This window comes from Pristiophorus japonicus, chromosome 10 (assembly GCF_044704955.1).
Source record: "Pristiophorus japonicus isolate sPriJap1 chromosome 10, sPriJap1.hap1, whole genome shotgun sequence".
Taxonomy (NCBI): Eukaryota; Metazoa; Chordata; class Chondrichthyes; family Pristiophoridae; genus Pristiophorus; species Pristiophorus japonicus.
The window spans coordinates 158,206,324-158,226,208 of record NC_091986.1 but is presented as its reverse complement, the minus strand read 5'-3'; the positions used below and the strand labels follow the sequence as shown (position 1 = coordinate 158,226,208).

The 19,885-nt window shown below is 46.2% G+C and overlaps 1 protein-coding gene across 5 annotated transcripts in view; it reads right to left on the bottom strand.

The window, feature by feature from the left end:
- The window catches only part of sgcg (sarcoglycan, gamma), a 1,035,170-nt gene extending 1,024,118 nt beyond the window's left edge, over nucleotides 1-11,052 (bottom strand). For all 5 annotated transcript variants that reach the window (XM_070892210.1, XM_070892209.1, XM_070892206.1 and 2 more), the window contains exon 1: nucleotides 10,958-11,052. The gene's annotated coding sequence lies outside the window, so the exon portion shown is untranslated. The remainder of the gene's footprint in view (nucleotides 1-10,957) is intronic.
- Nucleotides 11,053-19,885: the final 8,833 nt, after the last annotated feature.

Here is a 19,885-nt window from a genome sequence, read left to right as displayed (position 1 = left end):
CAATACTTTCATTTTATGGTCCAGAGAAATAGAATTAATTTTCAATACATGTAGTCAAATAACAAAAGTGAAAATCTTTAAAGTATTAATAGCAGTAATACTGAATTTTTAAACAAAGTTTGACAGGCATCCTAATATTTCTGAAACGTTCAATGAGAATACACTATTGTCTCTTTTTTTGAACCTGAATTATTCAAAAGTATTGGAAAGAATGTTGAGCAAGATTTTAAAATTGTATGGTTAACCTAATTTGTCTACTTTGCATTGGTATGAAGCCAATTTCTACCTCTAAATACCTTAAAGGATGCTTTCTTGATGATTCAAATGCCATAACACTACTTTGAAAGGGAAAGAATGTTCACATTGTAAAGTGCCTTTCCTCTTCATTCATAAATTTATCGAGGGAAATGCACTGGGCAATTGAACATTTTATCACTTTAAACCCAATGACACAGCAGTAACTCTCAAGCTAAGCATGACACAGGTCAGAGGAAATGCACATCTCCTTTTTCACATCCTTATAAGATGCCTTAACTCTAATCTCAAAAGTCTATTCTCCACTTTTCCAATGTGAAATTTCCATTTGCCACTATCTATCCTTTTGGCTTCTTCCAAGAAGACTGCTGAATCAGTATCAATTAGTGTGAAGTTTGAAACTATTTTGTGCTGTAGGTCAACTGGGAACTAGTTTGAAATTTACAATCTATTTTTATGTGAGCTACTTAACAGCAGGAAGTGTTTGTTGCCTAATCCTCAGTCTGGATTAGATTTCAAACCAAGAACATCCTGATACTATTTTTTAAACTATTTTTAATCTAGATATTTTTGGCTTCCATGTTCCAGGATCCCTAGGTCTGTAGTGCAGAAATTATTAAAATGAACCTGCCCCCCTCAATAATTGGCTAGGGTTAGCGATCCAGGCATGGAGCTGGCAGAAGCCCCAATCTGCTGAAGTTCTACTGGCACTGGCATCGGGATAAAAACTGTCGCCAATATATGAAAACTATTTCCATTTTGACTTGTACAATGTATTGGTAAGTCTCTCTTTAGAGGGGGTGGGGGGGGGGGGAGTGTTGCAGAGCATTATCAACTATGCCACAAAACAACTCATCAGGTTACCAATCGGAGTTTGACAAAGCCACCAGTCAAATTTGGAACAACAGAATCACATACATTTCAGCACAGAAGGAAGCCATTTTACACACCACACATGTGCTGGCTCTTCCAAGGGAGCTACTTTAATTCCATTTCCCTCCCCCTGATCCAAACTGACGTGGTTACAATATAGTGACTGATTTCCATTCCCATTTTTGGGCAGTTGTGTCAGCTGTGGCTCAGTGGATAGCACCCTCACCTCTGAGTCAGAAGGTTATGGGTTCAAGTGCCACTCCAGGGACTTGGGCACATAAATCTAGGCTGGCACTCCAGCGCAGTACTGAAGGAGTGCTGCACTGTCGGAGGTGCCGTCTTTTGGATGAGACCGAGGCCCTGTCTGCTCTCTGTCAGGTGGACGTAAAAGATCCCATGGCACGATTTGAAAAAGAGCAGAGGAGTTATTCCCAATGTCCTTGCCAATATTTATCCCTCAATCAACATAACAAACTCAGATTATCTGGTCATTATCACATTGCTGTTTGTGGGAGCTTGCTGTGTGCAAATTGACTGCCACATTTCCTACAGTACAAAATAGTGACTACACTTCAAAAGTACTTCATTGGCTGTAAAGTGCTTTGAGATGTCCGGTGGTCATGAAAGGTGCTATATAAATGCAAGGCTTTTTTTTCTCTCAGAAACAGGCGGTAGTACTATGAAAATTGGAGCGCAGTACTTACCATCCCATTCCCACTGCCTGACACCATTTCCCATTTCCATCAGAGTCTAGACATAGGCTCTGAAATGAGCAAGAGCCTCTTTAAGATATGCAAGTCAGGGTACTGTGACCCGAATGCCACTTTCATTCACTTTAGTGTGCTGAATGCTCAGTGGTGCACTTCCCCAACACTTCTGGGATTTCCGACTGGAAACTGACATTTCCAATGGTTTTAATGGGGCACTCACCTGCAAATAGTCAAACTAATTGCAGACAAAAGGCAGGTAACTATAGGCCGGTTAGTTTAACATCTGTAGTGGGGAAAATGATTGAAACTATCATTAAGGAAGAAATAGCGGGACATCTAGATAGGAATAGTGCAATCAAGCAGACGCAGCATGGATTCATGAAGGGGAAATCATGTTTAACTAATTTACTGGAATTCTTTGAGGATATAACGAGCATGGTGGATAGAGGTGTACCGATGGATGTGGTGTATTTAGATTTTCAAAAGGTATTCGATAAGGTGCCACACAAAAGGTTACTGCAGAAGATAAAGGTACGCGGGGTCAGTGGAAATGTATTAGCATGGATAGAGAATTGGCTGGCTAACAGAAAGCAGAGAGTCGGGATAAATGGGTCCTTTTCGTGTTGGAAATCGGTGGTTAGTGGTGTGCCACAGGGATCGGTGCTGGGACCACAACTGTTTACAATATACATAGATGACCTGGAAGAGGGGACAGAGTGTAGTGTAACAAAATTTGCAGATGACACAAAGATTAGTGGGAAAGCGGGTTGTGTAGAGGACACAGAGAGGCTGCAAAGAGATTTAGATAGGTTAAGCGAATGGGCTAAGGTTTGGCAGATGGAATACAATGTCGGAAAGTGTGAGGTCATCCACCTTGGGAAAAAAAACAAAAAAAGGGAATACTATTTGAATGGGGAGAAATTACAACATGCTGCGGTGCAGAGGGTCCTTGTGCATGAAACTCTTTTAGAGTCTACCTGTAAAACATAAAACATTAAACCGTGCCACCCGCCCTGGATGACACAGCAGACATTTACAAGGCCCTTTTTTTCTTTTTTGTGGTTTTTTTTTTGTGTTTTTCTTTTTTTTTGGTTTTTTTTTGGGCGCTAAAATCACATTTTTTCCAGTGCCCCCTATAAAAGGGGAGGGGGACACTAAAAGCACCGGCAATTAAAACAAATTAAACTTTAAAACGTAAAATCAAATTAAAATTTGGTTGCCGGGCGTGATGATGCACTCCAGTCCCTCCGGTGCCCACCTCTCGCGGAAGGCCGCGAGTGTACCGGTGGACACCGCGTGCTCCATCTCCAAGGACACCCTGGACCGGATGTAAGAGCGGAAGAGAGGCAGGCAGTCAGGTTGAATGACCCCCTCAACCGCCCGCTGCCTGGACCGGCTGATGGCACCCTTGGCCGTGCCCAGGAGCAGTCCTACGAGGAGGCCCTCGGACCTACCCACTCCCCTCCGCAAAGGGTGCCCAAAGATCAGGAGAGTGGGACTGAAGTGCAGCCAGAATTTCAGGAGCAGCCCCTTTAGATAATGAAACAGGGGCTGCAACCTCGTGCACTCAGTAAAAACATGGAACACGGACTCCTCCAGACCGCAGAAATTTCAGGCGGCCTGGGAGTCCGTGAACCGGCTTAAAAATTTGTTGCACGGCACTTCCTTGTGCATGAATCCCCAAAAAGGTTATTTTGCAGGTGCAGCAGGTAATCAGGAAGGCGAATGGAATGTTGACCTTCATTGCGAGAGGGATGGAGTACAAAAGCAGGGAGGTCCTTCTGCAACTGTACAGGGTATTGGTGATGCCGCACCTGGAGTACTGCGTGCAGTTTTGGTCGCCTTACTTAAGGAAGGATATACTGGCTTTGGAGGGGGTACAGAGACGATTTACTAGGTTGATTGCGGAGATGAGGGGGTTACCTTATGATGATAGATTGAGTAGACTGGGTCTTTACTCATTGGAGTTCAGAAGGATGAGGGGTGATCTTATAGAAACATTTAAAATAATGAAAGGGATAGACAAGATAGAGGCAGAGAGGTTGTTTCCACTGGTCGGGGAGACTAGAACTAGGGGGCACAGCCTCAAAATACGGGGGAGCCAATTTAAAACCGAGTTGAGAAGGAATTTCTTCTCCCAGAGGGTTGTGAATCTGTGGAATTCTCTGCCCAAGGAAGCAGTTGAGGCTAGCTCATTGAATGTATTCAAGTCACAGATAGATAGATTTTTATCTAATAAGGGAATTAAGGGTTCTGGGGAGCGGGTGGGTGAGTGGAACTGAGTCCACGGCCAGATCAGCCATGATCTTGTTGAATGGCAGAGCAGGCTCGAGGGGCTAGATGGCCTACTCCTGTTCCTAATTCTTATGTTATCTGGACAGTTGAAGGAAGCATTTTCTGGTTTAAATTGTGCCTATTTTTGTTGCATCTTTTCCCATTTCACCATTCTCTTTGCACAGATTGCTGCTTGTGCTGCTGGAAAATGCGAGCGATAATGACCATTCCTTACTGACTTCAGAAAGAGGAAAACCAGAGCAGCAGAAGCTTCAAGAAATATCACATGGCTTTTTAAGGAGTCCAGGAAGGAGGAGGACTGCTGCCAGGCAGCCGTATCCTCCAATAAAGAACTTCCATGTCGCTGACCATCATTCATATACATCCCACTTGACTTTGCCATGTTTTTTTTATTCGTTCCGAGGATGTAGCGTCGCTGGCAATGCCAGCATTTATTGCCCATCACTAATTGCCCTTGAGAAGGTGGTGGTGAGCCGCCTTCTTCAACCGCTCCAGTCCATGTGGTGAAGGTACTCCCAGTGCTGTTGGGGAGGGAGTTCCAGGATTTTGTCCCAGCAATTATGAAGGAACAGCAAAATATTTCCAAGTTAGGATGGTGTGAGACTTGGAGGGGAAACGTGGAAGTGGTGGTATTCACATGCGGCTGCTGCCCTTGTCCTTCTAGGTGGTAGAAATCGTGGGTTTGGGAGGTTCTGTCGAAGAAGCCTGGGTGAGTTTCTGCAGTGCATCTTGTAGATGGTACACACTGCAGCCACGGTGCACCGGTGGTGGAGGGATTGAATGCTTAAGGTGGTGGATGGGGTGTCCACAACTACTACACTCTGCAGACAACAAAATCAAATTAAAGTGTTTTATAGTTTAATCAAGTTAACAAATGGCAAAATAAATAATAAGCAGCCAGGTGAAGCCCATAGTGCCTTCTTTATGCCACTTCTCTCTTGATCTGCTACTACTATGAGGTGCTCATCCAGTGGCTTAAACATGACCAGTGGCAAGCTGCTGGTGCTCAGATGAGATCTTCTGAGATACCCATACCCATGAGCCTCAGTGGACCCGGCTGCAGACTGCAGCATCTCACTTGTTGCCAGGGCAGCCTGGCCCAGCTTGCTTGCTGGAACCATGGTGTACCTTGGTTGAAGAGAGCAAATGTACTGCACCACTACCATGTCTATGCCATTGATCTGTGGGAGAGCAGATTGTAGGAGATCTATGACGTGACTGAAGCGCCTATCAATGCGTTGTCATAGCTTTTCAAAAGCAAAGGAGTTGATGGAGCCCAGAGACTCAATCACACCAGTTTGAGCTTCAATCAAAGATGCTCGGGCTGAAGCTACAGGCTCCTGGGTAGAGGGCCCAGCTGCAGCATCCATAGAGGTGACCATATACTCCATGAAAGATTGCAGTGTTGACCCTTGCACCAGAACGCCACACAATCTGGAAGCAGACTTATCCATGCTATCTGACATAATACAGCAGCTCTTAGACAGACACTCCAATACCTCAAGCAATTGCTGGTGCACATGGAACATCTTTCTTTTACTGGCGGGTCAATTAGTCTGCATCTCTGTCCTTTTCCGCCAGGCCAGCCATTTTCTGGTCTGTTCTTTCCACAGTTGCCAGCTCCTGCTCACCAGTGCTAAGTGATTGACCCTGTGCAGACTTCTTGAACTCACTCCCCACCCCACGTGGGATGCTAATTTCTGTGTCAGTGCTTAGGAAGGATGGAACGAGTGATGGTGCATCTTCGTAACGGTGGTTCCCCTCCATCTCTTGTACAACAGGACCAAAGTCATTGGATGGATCTGAAACAAGGGGAGCAGGACAAGGGTGAGAAAGTAATGGGAAGGTCACACAGTAGCAAATGAATGGCAGCACAGTGCAGCACCAAGTTGGCACGCTGTCTGTATGTGTGATTGCTTGAGGAAAGAGAAAAGATATGAACATAGGCAGACACCCTGCTGTCCTCCTGGCCTCCATTCTCGCCATCCTTGATGCTTCTCCTGCTGCCTGACCCAATTATCTCCATGGCATCCTCTTCCAAATTAGTGAGGGCTTTGTGAAGGTTGGCCCTCCCCCAGTTCTGGTCCTCTCTCTTGCGTTATGAACCAGCTTGTTCTCCAGGAAGCGTCGGTGTGAATTAGTGTGTGCTTCATGTAAAGGGTTGTGCGGAGGTATGAGGCAGCTTCGTATCGTGTGCATGCCGCAAGAGAGAAGCAGCAAGTTGTGAGCAAGATGGTAGGTGATAATGTGCAAGAAAGTAACTCCAATGTGAACCGTGAAGGTAGTTAGCAGAAAAGTGAAATGCTTTCCAGCTGTTACCAGGTAAAAGCAGAACGGTGTGTGCAGCAGCAGCTTGTGAGGAGAATGAGGAGAATGGGTGCAGGTTCCCCTTGTGATTGGAGCAGAATCACGAGGAGCTAGGGAGGGACGTGTTTGGCATGCTGGGGAAGGAAGTGTTGTGGTACAGTCTCAGCCTGAGGAAAAGAGACAGCAGGACATCATTCTCACCTTTGTTGTCTGGCTAAGGTAACTGAATTGCTCCTGTGTTCTGGGGATAAAGTTTCTCAGCCACCCCCTCCCAAGCTTGCCGCAGCATTGGCCCAGCCACATTTCCACCTTTTATGGGGAAAGGGAATTGTCTTCGAGCCATCACCAGGACCTCCATCGCTGCATCTCTGAACCCGGAAGTCCTTGCGGGAGACATCTATCACAGAAAGTTCCAAAAACAGCTGCAAGTTTTGTTTTCCAATTGAATGCACATCTTGCTTTTAGAGATACAATCTCACTCCAGGAGCTAAGTGTGTAATGTAGCATTTCAGTTCCGCACTGAAACTGTTGCATTGTTGGAGGTGCTGCCTTTTGGATGAGATGTTAAACGTGCAGAAAAAGATCCCATACCACTATTTGAAAAAGAGCAGTGGAGCTTTCCTGAGGCCTTGGTCAATTCATCTCCCAACCAAAAACAAATTGCCGAGTCATCGTATTCCTGTACTTTGTTGTGTGCAAATTAACTGCTATGTTTGCCTACCTCACAGTGGCCACACTTCAAAGGCCATTTATTGGTCCTGGAGTGATTTGGGATGACCTGAGGCTGCGAAAGGCACTATATAAATGCCAGTTCTTTCTTTACTACGTGCTAAGACTGTTAAAATTAACAATAGTCCAGCAGACTTTCTCACATTCTTACTGGAGAACATGGAGATGTTTTTCTATAATGTTGTACTCCCCAGAAGATACCCGTTGGCCCCTCACTTGAACAGTTAATTCCCTTCCCCACGCTAACTCACAAAGTTCCCCGCGTGAATTATTGAGAGGAAAGTATTTTACACTACAATTACATGCAGGTATACATAAGAACATAAGAATTAGGAACAGGAGTAGGCCATCTAGCCCCTCGAGCCTGCTCCGTCATTCAACAAGATCATGGCTGATCTGGCCGTGGACTCAGCTCCACTTACCCGCCCACCCCCCGTAACCCTTAATTCCCTTATTGGTTAAAAATCTATCTATCTGTGATTTGAATACATTCAATGAGCTAGCCTCAACTGCTTCCTTGGGCAGAGAATTCCACAGATTCTCAACCCCTGGGAGAAGAAATTCCTTCTCAACTCGGTTTTAAATTGGCTCCCCTGTATTTTGAGGCTGTGCCCCCTAGTTTTAGTCTCTCCGACCAGTGGAAACAACCTCTCTGCCTCTATCTTGTCTATCCCTTTCATTATTTTAAATGTTTCTATAAGATCACCCCTCATCCTTCTGAACTCCAACGAGTAAAGACCCAGTCTACTCAATCTATCATTATAAGGTAACCCCTTCATCTCCGGAATCAGCCTAGTGAATCGTCTCTGTACCCCCTCCAAAGCTAGTATATCCTTCCTTAAGAAAGGTGACCAAAACTGCACGCAGTACTCCAGGTGCGGCCACACCAATACCCTATAAAGTTGCAGCAGGACCTCCCTGCTTTTGTACTCCATCCCTCTCGCAATGAAGGCCAACATTCCATTCGCCTTACTGATTACCTGCTGCACCAGCAAACTAACTTTTTGGGATTCATGCACAAGGACCCCCAGGTCCCTTTGCACCGCAGCATGTTGTAATTTCTCCCCATTCAAATAATATTCCCTTTGACTGTTTTTTTTTCCAAGGTGGATGACCTCACATTTTCCTACATTGTATTCCATCTGCCAAACCTTCGCCCATTCGCTTAACCTATCCAAATCTCTTTGCAACCTCTCCGTGTCCTCTACACAACCCGCTTTCCCACTAATCTTTGTGTCATCTGCAAATTTTGTTGCACTACACTCTGTCCCCTCTTCCAGGTCATCTATATATATTGTAAACAGTTGTGGTCCCAGCACCGATCCCTGTTGCACACCACTAACCACCGATTTGTAACCTGAAAAGGACCCATTTATCTCGACTCTCTGCTTTCTGTTAGCTAGCCAATTCTCTATCCATGCTAATACATTTCCTCTATCTTTATCTTCTGCAGTAATATTTTGTATGGCACCTTATCGAATGCCTTTTGGAAATCTAAATACATCACATCCATCGGTACACCTCTATCCACCATGCTCGTTATATCCTCAAAGAATTCCAGTAAATTAGTTAATTCCAGTGATTTCCCCTTCATGAATCCATGTTGCGTCTGCTTGATTGCACTATTCCTATCTAGATGTCCCGCTATTTCTTCCTTAATGATAGCTTCAAGCATTTTCCCCACTACAGATGTTAAACTAACCGGCCTATAGTTACCTGCCTTTTGTCTGCCCCCCTTTTTAAACACAGGCGTTGCATTAGCTGCTTTCCAATCCGCTTAGTTGCTTTCCAATCAGTCCCTCTGTCCTTGGTTTGGGGTGGGGGGCTTCCGTGCGCTGCTTAAAGGAAGTAAAGTTTGAAATCCTGAGCATTTACACCATGGTGTCAAATGTTGTTACCAACTAAACAGAGGAAATATAGAGTAGCACAGACTCCTTGGGATCACTGGCAGTCTCGGGCCAGCTGCCGAAAGAATTCATTGGGAATCCTCTGGATCTGTGGTTGACACAAGCAATGTTCTCACTGTAAGCCAGGGAAGCCTCGCTTAGGAAGCCTCGCTTAGAAAGCCACTGCCCGCATTCGAACGTGCGACTCCTAAAGGCAACCCTTAGTTCCTGTGCTCCTCAAAGATTCGGTGTGGAAAGAGTCAGACACGGTGCTGAAATCTGAAGGGCTGCCGTCACAGATTTGATCCAGGTTCTGACCGCACCGCACCAGGTCTACTGATTATTTCATGAAATGGCAAGCGCGGTTGATATGAACCATCGTTCAGTGTTGTTATGAATCGGTACTATGTTACATGGTTGTATTAAACTGAAGAAAAGTTTGGTTTAAAAGCAATCTAAAATTGTGATGAACAAATAACCTTTTAAAAGCACCTGAAGACACATTATCCTTTTTATTCATGCATGGAACAACGTTCAAACAAATCAAAGGAATGCGTTCAATCAAGGGCTGAAGGTGTCACTCACTGCAATTGCCATCTAGCGCATGCTGAGGGAGGACGCCGGCGTTTTATACCTGGGACTGTCCTGGGTCCCGCCAGCAAAGGGATTCCTTTCTGTGCAACAGCCAAGCAGCAGCGTTTCGATCTTTCGCCCGAACTTATGTTAACAAACGAAGCAAAACAAAGACGTGAAGCAAGCTGGTATTATTTTTATTATTAAGGGAAGCCAATATAACGTTAATGAATGCCAGAAGGCAAATGGTATTGCCACGAAATGCACATTTTTGTCTATTTAACGAGGTGTCACAACAAGACTGCCTATGCTAAATGTATTTTTATTATGAACCAGAATTGGATCCTGGAATATACATTGAATTTATAAGTACAGGCCAGCGGGTTCAATATTTCACAGTGGATTACCTTGTTTCAATCCCACATCGCCTGTTTGTCATCATACTAATGGCGCGAATAACAGATTGCTACTTAACTTTATTGTATGTTGGGAATCACACCGTCTGAACACATCAAACGGCAAACTAAACCAATATCAATAGTTACTTAGCACATCTGGTCGGCAACCCCCCGGGCGATGTGAGATTTCACTTTCTGGATATAGCACTCCCTCGGGTGCAGGAATTCTCTTTGCATTCGGTCTCCCTGTTTTTCTGCATTCTGAGCAGGTTCCGCCGAGTGTTCCACTGAGAATGGATTAGATTTCAAATACTGTTTGGCGTTATAAATGACCAGAGATATCAAAACGACATTACAGCCTCCATATGAATGGCGTTTCCTTCAGCACCAGCTATTATCACCCAGCCGCCCAGTGTTTATCGGCTGGAAAACTTGCAACAAGAAAAGTGCAGGCGACACACGGCAATTACTTTTTCTTATACACCTATGTATCACCCAACACATGCGAAGTATATCTTATCTCATGAAAAGCTAATGATAGCTATATAGCTATACATCATGGTCAAATGTTATGTTTTCAAGTTACCGTCCCCATTTCCTGGGGTTCGGGACATTTCTAACAAACTATAAACCTACAAGCTTTAGAATATCATTACGCTCCTTGTCCATTAAAAGTTATTTAAATATCACTGGAGTTATTTATCTATTGATGGTCCTGTTTCTAATTCAGCGACAGTGCACGCAAAGATCACTTCTTTGATCTTACATTTTTCTCCCTGCAGTGAGCAGATAGGCTGTTAGAATATTTAAGTTTATTGATAGTTTAAAAACACGGTGGGTAACAAATGTAGTTGCTTCTTACTCAGGAAACAGCGTCAGTAATCATTCTAATTCATAATAACGCAGCATAACAAATACAGTAAAACCTTACCTGAACCCTCTAGTCACCTGCGTGAATCGAGTCCCTGAGCTATTACGGGATAAGCCAGCAATAACAGGGCGCTCCGCAACAGTGTTACACAGTAACAAATTCTGACAAGTTCATTTTCATCATCACACCACGCCTTTTTACATGGTAACACCCGGCCTACCTAGCGGCAGATACGCTCATTTCTGTCGAGCCGTGCCAAGATTTCTACTCCGCAATATTCATGCATCCTTTTCAAATTGCATCTGCCAATCAGCTCTCAAAAGGTTTAAAACAGAATTCTTCTACACGTGGCAGCGCAAATTATAAAAAAAATAAAACTGGAGGTTTTTTTTGTGTGTGATTAAATCCTTGAAAATCCAGTGTGTGGCATAGAGCGGCAACAAGCTCTCATTCGTTTTCTCTAGGGCGAATCATTGAATAATATTACTGGTACAGCACCATATGATCCAGCTGGTAAAACAGCTCACTCGGGGAAGGGGCCCCGCTCTGGGACTTGCAGCGCCTGCGCTCACGCTCACGCTGCACTCTGGGCTTTGTAGTTCATTGCTCAGCCCCCTGCCGTTCAGACGATAGTTCCCTGGATGCACCGCCCTCGCACACCAGCTCCTGGAGACGACGCTGTTGCCCGAGAATGGGACCTGATGGTTTTTGTTCTTCAGTTTTTACAGCGGCATCTGAAGGAAAGCCTGGGAAGGACACGAGAAGCAGGCAACGAAAGGAAAGCCCTCTGAAATGCCAGGCGTTACAATCATTCTGGCTAACAAAAACTCATTTTGCACTAATTAATGGGCTCAATTTTGCCCAAAGCCATTTTCTGACGTATTGCCCGTTTTTCTGGGCCAGAAATAGTCCAAAAATATTTGTGCCAAGTTTCCCCGCTGTATTTTTCAAAATTCGCGCGCGCAGCCTGTCCAGTTGCCTCGGGGGGTGGAGCCTGCTGTCTGCGCTGAAATAATGATGCTGCACCTTCTGCGCATGCGCAGAAAAAGGATGTTTTTGACGTTATTCCTGTGGGCGCACATGCACAATACAGCACAGGGTCTGCAGTTGGTCATTTTTAAAGAGATAGTTGTGTGTGTGACAACGTTGAGTGCTGTGTGAGAACATTGGAAAAATCGGAGTTGCAATACAAGGACCAAGAATTTCTTACAGGATGAAGCGGAGGCACAAGTTACTGTGATTGAGGCCAAATGACAGGAGCTGGACACCAGCAGAGGTCACATAAAAGTTCCACCCAAAGAAATGAAGAAACGCTGGAACCAACTTGCAGAAGATTACTGACCACCCCGAGATTTGGAGGCCAGTGCAGAAAGAAGTGGCAGAACCTTGGTCAAGTAGTTAGTGTAAGTAATTATTGTGTTCCGAAGGCAGATGAGGCTGCACACAAGGAGGTTAAAGTAACAGTGACCTCAGTCTTTAATAAGACACTCCAGAATGAGGAACAGGCCTGAGGGGCCGGCTTATATACAGTGCTCCCAAGGGATGCTGGGATCCCTTGGGACTTCAGGGGATGCACTCCCTGGTGGCGGAACATGGGAGTGCATGCTTTACAGATACACAACATCACTCCTGCACAAAGTCAAAGTGAAAACTATTTACAAGGTGAGGCGGTCGGGAGCCTTTCTTTCCCTGGTGGACCGCCTCGGTACAAATGTCTGTTCTGGTGTGTTGGCTGTGCCCTCGCTGGGCTGGCGTGTTGTTCGCCCTGCAGGGCTGCTAGGTGAGCCTGGCCTTGCTGGGCTGTTGGGCGTGATGGGTTCGATTTCCTGGTCCGGCGTGGTGTCGTTGATTCTTTGGGTGTGTGTTGTGGGCTCAAAAAAGGTGGTGTCTGTGAACTTCAGCCTCATTTGGTCCAGGTGCTTTCTGCAAATTTGTCCATTGTCTAGTTTGACTACAAACACCTTATTCCCTTCTATGGCTATCACCGTGCCCGCGATCCACTTGTGACCATGTCCATAGTTTAGCATATACACAGGGTCATTCAGATCAATTTCCCGTGACACAGTGGCGCGATGATCGTTTACATTTTGTTGCTGCCGCCTGCTCTCTACCTGATCATGCAGGTTGGGGTGAACCAACGAGAGTCTGGTTTTAAGTGTCCTTTTCATGAGTTGCTCAGCCGGCGGACCCCTGTGAGCGAGTGGGGTCTCGTGCGGTAGCTGAGCAGTACTCGGGACAGGCGGATTTGGAGTGAGCCTTCTGTTACTCGTTTAAGGCTCTGTTTGATGGTTTGTACTGCCCGTTCTGCCTGCCCATTGGAGGCTGGTTTAAACAGGGCCGAGGTGACATGTTTGATTCCATTGCGGGTCATGAATTCTTTAAATTCGGCACTGGTGAAACATGACCCGTTGTCACTGACCGGTATGTCAGGCAGGCCGTGGGTGGCAAACATGGCCCTCAGGCTTTCAATGGTGGCAGTGGTGGTGCTTCCCGACATTATTTCACATTCAATCCATTTTGAAAAAGCATCCACCACCACCAGGAACATTTTACCGAGTAACGGGCCCGCATAGTCGACATGGATCCTCGACCATGGTCTGGAGGGCCAGGACCACAAACTTAGTGGTGCCTCTCTGGGCGCTTTGCTCAACTGAGCACATACGCTGCATTGCCGTACACAGGACTCTAAGTCAGAGTCGATACCAGGCCACCACACGTGGGCTCTACTATCACTTTCATTATTACTATACCCGGGTGTGTGCTGTGGAGATCCGAGATGAACGTCTCCCTGCCCTTTTTTGGTTGCACTACGCGGTTACCCCACAACAGGCAGTCTGCCTGAATGGACAACTCGTTCTTTCGCCGCTGGAACGGCTTGATTGGCTCTTGCATTTCAACGGGGATGCTGGCCCGGCTCCCATGCAGTACTAGGTACAGCAGAGGATTTGGCTGGTCCAAGTCCTAATCTGGAGGGCCATGACAGGTGATTTATCATTTTCAAACGCTTCCATAACCATCAACAAGACTGCGGGCTGCGCCATTTCCACCCCCATGGTGGGCAATGGTAGCCGACTGAGAGCATCCGCACAGTTCTCGGTGCCTGGCCTGTGGCGGATTGTATAGTTATACGCTGATAGCATGAGTGCCCACCTTTGTATGCGGGCTGAGGCATTAGTATTTATCCCCTTGTTTTCAGCGAACAGGGATGTGAGGGGCTTGTGATTGGTTTCCAGCTCAAATTTGAGGCCAAACAGGGACTGATGCATTTTCTTTACCCCGAGCACACACGCTAATGCCTCTTTCTCAATCATCCTCTCGGCGCTAGACAAGCTCCTGGAAGCATAGGCGACAGGTTGCAACTTCCCCGCAACATCAGCTTGTTGTAATACACACGCGACTCCGTACGACGACGCGCCAAATGCAAGCACAAGTCTTTTACACGGGTTATACAATACAAGCAGCTTGTTGGAGCATAAAATGTTTCTGGCTTTCTCAAAAGCAATTACTTGTTTTTTTTTCCCCATACCCAGTTCTCACCTTTGCGCAATAACACATGTAGGGGCTCTAAAAGGGTGCTTAACCCCGGTAGGAAGTTACCAAAATAGTTGAGTCCCAGGAACGACCACAGCTCCGTGACGTTCTGTGGCCTGGGTGTGTTACTGATAGCCTCTGTCTTGGCATCTGTGGGCCGAATGCCGTCGGCCGCGATCTTTCTCCCCAAAAACTCCACTTCTGTTGCCATGAAGACGCATTTCGACCTCTTCAGCCGCAGCTCTACGCGACCCAGTTGCTGGTTGGCCTCCTCCAGGTTTTGTAGGTGCTCGACGGTGTCCCGACCCGTGACCAATATGTCGTTCTGAAAGACCACCGTGTGTGGTACCGACTTGAGTAGGCTCTCCACGTTTCTCTGGAAGATCGCTGCAGCCGACCGAATTCCAAACGGGCATCTGTTGTAGATGAACAATCTCTTGTGCATGTTGATGCAGGTGAGGCCCTTCGAAGACTCCTCCAGCTCCTGCGTCATGTAGGCCGAAGTCAGGTCTAGTTTGGTGAACGTCTTGCCTCGTCTGCCTTACGTAGCGGGTATTGGTCCTGTAGCGAGAAACAATTAATAGTTACTTTATAATCGCCGCAAATCCTGACCGTGCCATCACTTTTGAGTACTGGAACAATCGGGCTGGCCCACTCGCTGAATTCCACTGGGGAGATCATGCTCTCGCGTTGCAGTCTGTCCAGCTCGATTTCCACTCTCTCCCTCATCATGTGAGGTACGGCCTTGTGGTGAATGGGTCATGCCTCTAGAACCAAGTGGATCCGCACCTTCGCCCCGGAAAAGTTTCCAATGACTGGTTCAAAAAGGGAAGGAAATTTGTTAAGAACCTGGGTACATGAGGCCTCATCGACATGTGATCGTGCTCAGATGTCATCCCAGTTCCAGCGGATTTTGCCCAGCCAGCTCCTTCCAAGCAGCGTAGGGCCATCACCCGGGACAATCCAGAATGGCAGTTCGTGCACCGTGCCCTCGTAGGTGACCTTGACCATGGCGCTGCCCAGGACAGTGATAAGCTCTTTGGTATACATTCTCAGTTTCCTGTGGATGGGGCTCAGGGCTGGTCTGAATGCCTTGTTGAACCACAGTCTCTCAAACATCTTTTTACTCATGATGGATTGGCTAGCGCCAGTATCCAGTTCCATGGCTACGGGTAAGCCATTCAATTTTATTTTTAGCATTATAGGTAGACATTTTGTCGAAAATGTGTGCACCCCATGTAGTTCAGCATCTGCCTCCTCTCTCTGAGGCTCGAAATTGCTTTGATCCACCATGGACCGATCTTCCTCTGCCACATGGTGGTTAGCAGGTTTTGCAGAGCTTGCAGCTCGTTTGCAAGCTTGTTGGAGGTGCCCCATTGTTCCACAGCTCTTGCAAACATACCCTTTGAAGCAGCATGAATAGGCTGAATGGAAGCCTCCACAATGCCAACAAGGTGTGAATTGCCTTGCATTCATCCTTTGTTGGGGTCATCTGGATCACCTGAGGCCTGCTGGCAGTTGCAGACTTGTGGGTTCTGCCCTGTACATTTCTGCTCGCAAACACAGTTCCAGTTAATTTATGAACATTGCTCGCACTTGTGTGCTGAGAGATTTGTTTGGTGTTATCACTGGTGGACATTTGTGTTCAGTTTTGGTCTCCTAATCTGAGGAAGGACGTTCTTGCTATTGAGGGAGTGCAGCGAAGATTCAACAGATTGATTCCAGGGATGGCAGGACTGACATATGAGGAGAGACTGGATCGACTGGGCCTGTATTCACTGGAGTTTCGAAGGATGACAGGGGATCTCATAGAAACTTATTAAATTCTGACGGGACTGGACAGGTTAGATGCAGGAAGAATGTTCCCGATGTTGGGGAAGCCCAGAACCAGGGGACATAGTCTAAGGATAAGAGGTAAGCCATTTAGGACTATGATGAGGGGAAACTTCTTCACTCAGAGTTGTTAACCTGTGGAATTCCCTACCGCAGAGAGTTGTTGATGCCAGTTCATTGAATATAGTCAAGAGGGAGTTAGATATGGCCCTTACGGCTAAAGGGATCAAGGGGTATGCAGAGAAAACAGGAAAGGGGTACTGAGGTGAATGATCAGCCATGATCTTATTGAATGGTGGTGCAGGCTCAAAGGGCTGAATGGCCTATTCCGGCACCTATTTTCTATGTTTCTATGTTTCTAAACACTCTCAGTGAACATGAGGGAGGTAATGTTGCAGATAGTTGAAACACTTTTGCTCAACATGAGGGAGGGAATGTTGGAGGTCACTGAGACACTGTCAATGCACATGAGGGACGGCATGTTGGAGTTAGCTGCTGCAATAAGGGAACACGCTCAGACCCTGCTGCGCCCATTGACAGAATCAACTGCCACTCCCACTCCAATCCCCAGACCAGCTTCTGAAGAGGCCCAAGCCGGGCCCACCACATTACTACCTGCCCCCCACCCCCCGTCCATCCCCCACCCTCAACAGGTGCACATTACCCGAGATGTTAGAAAGAATAAGCTTGATACCAACCCCAGAAACACTGCACCACCGCCCTGCGGGCAAGGATGGTGGAGTCCCCAAGACCAAGCGCAGCGGGTGGTCTTAGAATAAGGTGGAGGAGAGATGGGTGCAGCCTTGCTTTGCTGCTGCTGCTGTTGTTGTTATTATTACAGGCACAACCTCCCGAATCCGGCAACCTCGGGACCGAGGCCAAGCTGGTTTTCGTGTTTTTCTGGACTTTGGAATACGTGTCTGATGTCCAACATCCGGAAACGCCGGAGCCCAGGTTTGGGTATTTCCGAATTTCGGAACACCAGATACACGTCCAGAGTCCGGAAATGCCTGGGCCCAGGTTGCGATATTTCCAGTTTTTGGATGTCATCTTGTAGTTCTCCTCGCAGGCTTTGTAGTCCTCGCTTCTTCGCAATGCATGGTAAGCATCCCTCTCTTGTTTTTGCAATGCAGTACCCTGTAACTGTACTTAATGTGAGCTTCCCAGCCTGTAGCTTTTGCTACCATCTTCAAATTTGAAAAAGAATGTGCAGGACTCAAAATATGAAATATAATAAAGGCTTTTATTTGTAACACAGTGAAATTATGTAATGTAAAACAGTAAATGAAGGCTTTTATTTGTTAAACAGATTAAAAATAAACAGTTACGCTTACAATTGGCTGGAGGTTGTGCTTGAGGTAGAGGGCTCCGCTATGATGTCTGGGGTTGATGATGGGCCAGCTATAGGATTATCAAATGTGGAAATCACTGGTGTAGTTGCACACTGTAGGTCTTGGGACTTCTGTTGCGACATCTTTTGAAAGATATTTAATATTGTTGTTTGTTTCAATAATTTGGGCTTTTCTTTCACTAATCTTTCCCGAATTCTGTAGACCTGCAGTATTTCTTCTTCACTTATGAAGCTTCGTTGCTCTAAGGCGTGAATTAATTCTTGACAAAGATTGATTGCTTTGTCAATCGGCACTTTTTCGACTTGATCACAGGCATCATCATCTTCATCCTCACTGCTATCATCCTTTTCTTCTGGATGCAAACCCCTCTGCATGATTTCTTCATCTGTCATTGCATGCACAATGGGAGCATCATTGTCTATGTCCATGACTTTTGCGACATCGTCCTCATTCAATTCCTGTGCAGCTTCGCAAGTCAGCCCTCTTGCATAATCTAAAAGTTGAGTAATCATTGCTTTCTCCCTGGACACACGAAAGCCTTGAAAGTCCTGAGGAGCATCATCTCCATCATCGTCAGCAAACATAGTTGATGGCCAGATGTTATGCCAAGCATTGACCAAGGTGTCTGCAGTTACCAAGTTCCATGAATCAGTAGCTGCCCATATGGCGTCCTTGACAAAGAAAGCTTTTGAGAATGCTTTTATTCCCATGCCTGTGTTCACAGCATTAAGCAAACACCTCATAAATTTGTTTTTGTAGAGACACTTCATCGATCTCAAAATTCCTTGGTCCATTGGCTGTATCAGTATGTAACATTTGGAGGTAAGTAGATTCCATGGACATTGTCCTTTACCAAAAGCTCAGTATCGGGATGTGCTGAGCAACTGTCTAGCAGCAAGTATATTTTGCAGTTTTCCTCAAGGCCAGCTTCCGTGCAATGAGCACATGCCTGAGGGACAAAACTCTTCTCAAACCAGTTCAGAAAGATTACCCTGGTTACTCATGCTTTCTTATTGGCATCATAATGCACTGGCAATACTCTCAAACCCTTGAAACATCTTGGACGCTGGCTTCTCCCAATGACCATAAGCTTACACTTGTGTCCCAGCCGCATTTGAAGCCGCAAGCACAGTCAACCTATCCATAGTGTTTTTTACACCTGCTGGCTGCGTTTCTTCTGCTGCTGCTAATGTCTTTCGCGATACGTAGCGCCAAAACAGTGCTGTCTCGTCAGCATTGTACATTTGCTCAGGTGAAAGGTTTTCATCAGCAATTAGTTTGATGAACTCATCAATATAATTTTCAGCTGCCTCATGATCTCACCACATACTTTCAGTTGCCTGATGCCATGACGCCTTTTAAATTTGGCTAGCCAACCAAAAAAGTACTCGCATGAAGTTTCAATCTCCAGTTGTGCACCACCATTGGGCCAGACAAAGGAACCTTTTCACTTCGCCTCTGTCATCACCATTCCATCACTGCTCGATCCAAATCATTACCTTTCGGCTTATGCATTCTTTTTCTCTTACTCATTTCCTTATGAACATCATTTTCCGCATAAAACTTCATGAGCGGTTCTTTCTGTTTTCTGATATCACAGATGGTGGAGAGTCCAACACCATCCTCCTCACTCAATCTTCTCACTGAAGCACTTCTATCTAATCTCTGGGGTAACTCCACTTTCCTCTTTCCTTCATCTGAACCTATTGCGATATCTGTTGGCTTTTTTTGACATGTTTGCAATGACACAACACAAATTCACAATCTTTATCTGCAGATCTTTAAATCAGGAAAAGCACCGCAGTGATGGAGTAAGGTTGGGTGGAGTTTGATCATGGTAAGTAAGTGGGTCAGGTGGGGTCTCAGCATGGGGTGTAGGCAGGTCAGCTGGAGTAGCCCTATAATGTTTAATGCCACTATTTTTTTTTAAATGCTGAATTTAAAAGTGCATGTACAGTACCGGTGCGGGTACTATTTTTTATTACAGGTACAGGTGTGCAAACTTAAAATCGCAATCTGGTCAGGCGACGTTGGGTCAGCTCGGGTGAGGTCAGGTCAGCTCCGCTCGGAGTCATGGGGCGTGGTGATCCGATCACACGGTTGCTGCTTTGGGGAGCTGCAGTGTGTTTTGCAGAGTTTGCTTCTGGCTGGGGACTTGTGCGCGGGAGCTTGCTTGGTTCTGGCCAAAGGGACTTGTGTGCTGTGCAGAGTTGCTGCGGACCCAGGAGCAGTGGTACGGTGACTGTGAAGACCTGGCCTGGAACAACATTCT